The following is a 4569-nucleotide window of genomic DNA, read 5'->3' as shown; positions in this document are numbered from 1 at the left end:
AAATTATTTTCCTATGAGAGGAATATTATAATTGAGTGAGTGCACTAATATTAGTGCTATAATTATTTTATTTGGTCACATGAATAATTATGCTATGGTATTTTATTAATGAGTAACATTTCCGTGATTATTGTTATTATTCATTTACTACACTCTCTCACATTATTATTTTAATCCCTTAAGCATGTGCCTAATTGCTAAATTGCCAAGTGGATTAAGGGTGTAGAGATTAGGGGATCAAGGCATTAAATGCCAAATCTCTTCTAAGATTTGCAAATATTCTAAGTATCAAAACAAATCTTCTCAAAGATCATCCATATCAAAATCAATCTTGGAAAATCTCTCTCACTCTCTCACTTCCCCATTTTCGTCCATCTCCTTTCTCCCTCATCTCTCTCTTTCCTCCATAACCACCATTGATGAAGACCACAAAAGCTTCATAGATTCATACCAAGAGCTCAAATCCACCACTAAATCTAGCCTAAACACCTTCTATCTCCTAGAATTCAAGAGATCCATGGAAGTTTAGTCTTGGAGTTAGAAAGAGAAAGTTTGGTTCTTGGTGTGAGCTTGGGTAAGTGACCATGTATTCCATAAATCTTGCTTGAATGATGTTGTATGTGAGTATTCTTGAAAGATTGAAGCAAGAAAATCACCCCTCCCTTGTTCTTAAAATTTTCGAAAAAAAAATGGGTCTTTTCCCTTCAAAAATTTTCTTTTTCTTTCTTTGATTTGGGGTGAAAAATGAGATCTATGTGGTGTTTGTTGATAATTGATGTGTGTTGTGAAAGTATATGCTTTGAGATGTGAAAGTCGATTGAGTTTAGTTTACCCAAAAATTGGGAAATTGTGAGTTGATGATTTTGATATGAATTAGTTTAATAAAATTAGGGATATGTGTATTTATGCCCTAAATTGTTAATTGATGGTTTATATGTGAGTTTAAAAGGTTAAAATTTGTAGATCAATGATTGGATCAAAGTGTCATGTGTGTTTATAAAATTTCAAAGAGTTTAGTTTAATAAAAATTAGGACTTTTTGCCTATGTGTTATTTAAGTGATTTTGGTTTAGGATATATGTAATTGAGAACCTATTGAGTTGATATCCATGAGTTTTTAAAAGGATTAGAAAGGATTTTGAATTTTCAAAGAGTTTAGTTTGCTAAATTTGGGAAGTTTTGGATTTGAGGTTGATTGATGAATTGATGGATGATATATGCTATTGAGAGTGTTTATATGAGATTTGATGGATTGGATTGATGGTTGAAATTGATTAGTAATTTTTGATATGAGTTAGTTTGATGTAATTTGGGTAAAATTGATTCTATGGTTTAATTTACTAATTGATTGCTTATTTATGCTATTAAGTGTGCCAATTTGATTAATCTAAGGTTGGATTAATGATTTATGTATGTTTGTAGATTTTCGAAAAGTTTAGTTTGTTAAAAATTGGGACTTTGTGATCTATGTGTTAATTGATTAAATTGGCTAAGTTTAATTGTTATTAAGCATGATAGAAATTATAATTAGGGATCAATTTGGTTAATTGTCAAGAATGCCTAAAATTGGTTAAGTTTAGTTTGCTAATAATTGGGAACTTTTGATTAATGAGATAAATACTTGAATTGATGATGTTTATATGTTAGTTAGACTACTAGCAAGGAGAAAGCATGATTAATTTGGTTAATGATGTTGATTTGTGAAAATTTCTCGAGTTTAGTTTGCGTGCATACATGAGATCTTGTATATAAGATGAGTTATGAGTCGAGCATGTTTATATATGGCTATTTGATGATAAATTGAGCTTGTATGTGCGATATGAGAAGAAACGGACCAACTCCTAATGACTTATGTGTTGGCCGAATGTAAGGAGAAAAAGGGGAAGTCGATGTTTGAATTTTCTTGAGTTATATGATCATGTATTTATGTTATTGTGATTTATATGAGCTTAATTTGAATTTTTGAGAATTTTTCATCGAAGAAGTCCGGAATTTAGGTATATTTGCTTTATGCTCAAGTTTGGAGTTAATTTGAGAACCTTTTTAAAGGCTACTGACCTACTGTTTTCGACGCGATTTTGATATCCAAAATCCATGAAAATTTTATGGTAAGTATATTTGAGAGTTTTGAGCATACCGGTAAAATTTCAAGCCATTCCAACTTCGTTTGATATTTCTTTAAAATGCAAAACCTAAACTGCACATTACTACCGAGAATTTCAGAGAACAGGGGAAAGAGTCTTTCATTTCAGTAGCTTCCTGTGTGATATAGATTTCAAAATTTTTATGATATTAACCTTATTGTGTTAGCTAGATATCCACCAAATTGGAGCCCAATTTGACAACGTTTACTATTTTTCAAAAATCCAAGTTTTCGATTGCTCAAAACTGCCGAATATGGTAGATCGTGGTAAAAACGTCATATCTCTCAAACCACTTGGAGTTTTCGACTCTACTTTTTTTATATGAAACTAGACTTGAATATCTTTCTTTCAGTATGAGTCTCGAGTCCAGGAGATGTCGGAGTCAGAACAGATTAAAATTTGAAGTTGAATCAATGTAAAAACAGAGCATGTTTTAATGATGTTTGATTGTGATTCTTATGTGCCTTATGTGATTGTGTTGTCTATGTGTTTGAATGAGATTAGACGAGCCTTATATGAGAGATAAATCGAGACTTAGAACCATGATTTTCTTGAAACCTATCCTTGAACTTAAGGATTTGAGATGAGTGGAGAGTTTATATAGAGTTGAGTAAGGAGATAGCTAGAATATGAGATAGAGCATGAGTTAAAGCTTTATGAGTATGGATTTTAAAAGGATTAAAATGTTTTAAATCAATTCCATTTTAATGGAGTTTAAAACGCTTATTTAAGTCATTTATAAATTAATAATGGAATTTCGTATTTATTTACATGGAAATGAAATGTATAGAATGTTATAAGATGGTGCATGATTATTATTTCTTATGTGAACATGTGAATTTCTAAATGATATTAAGTTTAAGGATGTTGAATTCTTTTATTTTGTTTGTTATGTGGTTACGTGATATTAGGTGGTTAGTCGATGTTATGTTGGTTTTTGATTGTTTTAATCGAAATGAATTATGGATGCTAGAACCCTAAAACACTAAAAGATACCCTAGGCACGTAGAATTAGACTTTGTCTTATGACAATTTCTTCACGAACTTATCGACTCTACATCAATGAAGGTCCGGGCGACAGGAAGTGAAGCCGAAGAAGAAGCAACTCCACGCTAGCTTAAGAACGTTTGAGGTGGGCATTACTTTTACTATACGTATATAGAGATCCCCTGCGTGACGTAGGCCTCGTATACGAATATATGCATGATATGATTTAACTGTTTATTTCAGTTTTATGAAATGTTCAAATGATAAATGCCTACTATGAAAATGGAATGTTTACGAAATGAAATGTTTATGAAATGAGATGAAAAGTTTATGAAATGATTGACTGCCAAAAACGTTTATGTTTTTATATGTATCCTATCTGTGTTGGTTCGCCAACTTTAAAGGAAATCCAATTGGGATCCTATGCTAGACAAAGGTCGCTAGCTAGGGTTAACGTGTACACTCATGGAGACCGCGAGTCGCTTGCGACCGGTCTTGGCGTCCGTGGTAAGGAGGCCTCCTTCCCGGCGCGTGACAGAAAGGAACAGATATGGATCATATGAAGGAAAATGATCGGCCGATCGACTTTATGAAAATGAAAGAAATGTTTTAGTAAGCGCAGGACTTTCAAGAAAACCCCTGTGTGTTACTGTTATGGCAGTTCAATTTATATATGTATGCATGTTTGTTTTTCGGCATATGTCCACTGAGTATTTTTATACTCAGCCCTGCATGTATTTCTAAATGTGCAGGTTGAGCAGCTGATGGAATGGAATGGTGTTGAGTGGGTGTTCCTTTGATCATTTCAAGAAATGTAACCTTGAGTATACATCTTCATATGTATATCTCACACGTTTTCCGCTGCAAAACACTTTGATTAGGATAACTCTATGTTATGAAGTTGTGACACGTGATATTGGGTAACCCACCTTAATCAGTTCTCCTTTATGTGTATGTGTTATAAGTATCCAAATGATCATATATGATCCTAGCATTTTATCTATGAGTGACATTTCCATATACTTTAATGTTAAGTAATTATCCATTTCCGTTCCCACTCATTAATTCTCATCCCAAGTCATAATCCCGACTAAATCGTCATTAAGGGTAGCGGGCTGTGACACATATCACCCCATTTCTTCTTTTTGGCCACCGTCGACATAGCTTGGGCAGCATCGGAAGAGGAGTGAATCACAAAGTTTTGCAGAATTGCTCCTCCAGATTGAGCATGTTGTACTTTATTCAAGAACTCCACCGGCACCGTAGAGTTAAGAACGGCCTCCTGCAAAACACCAGTAGCCCGGCCAGCTGCATGGCCATTCTCTATAATACGTCGGAGTCGGTGCTTGATAGAGGAATCAAGAACCTTCCCCTTCTTGGTAGCTCCCTTCGGTCGCCCTCGGTCGCGAGAGGGATCCTCCGGCAACTCCTTCTCTGGC

General features: G+C 34.1%; 1 long non-coding RNA gene across 1 annotated transcript; it reads left to right on the top strand.

The window, feature by feature from the left end:
* The first annotated feature begins 332 nt into the window (after window positions 1-332).
* Window positions 333-4187, top strand: LOC130997191 (uncharacterized). The gene is made up of 3 exons (XR_009093003.1): window positions 333-574; window positions 3212-3275; window positions 3883-4187. It is a non-coding gene; the product is annotated as an uncharacterized LOC130997191 (long non-coding RNA).
* The last annotated feature ends 382 nt before the right edge of the window (window positions 4188-4569 follow it).

This window comes from Salvia miltiorrhiza, chromosome 8, assembly GCF_028751815.1.
Source record: "Salvia miltiorrhiza cultivar Shanhuang (shh) chromosome 8, IMPLAD_Smil_shh, whole genome shotgun sequence".
NCBI lineage: Eukaryota > Viridiplantae > Streptophyta > Magnoliopsida > Lamiales > Lamiaceae > Salvia > Salvia miltiorrhiza.
This window is presented reverse-complemented; position numbering and strand designations above follow the sequence as displayed.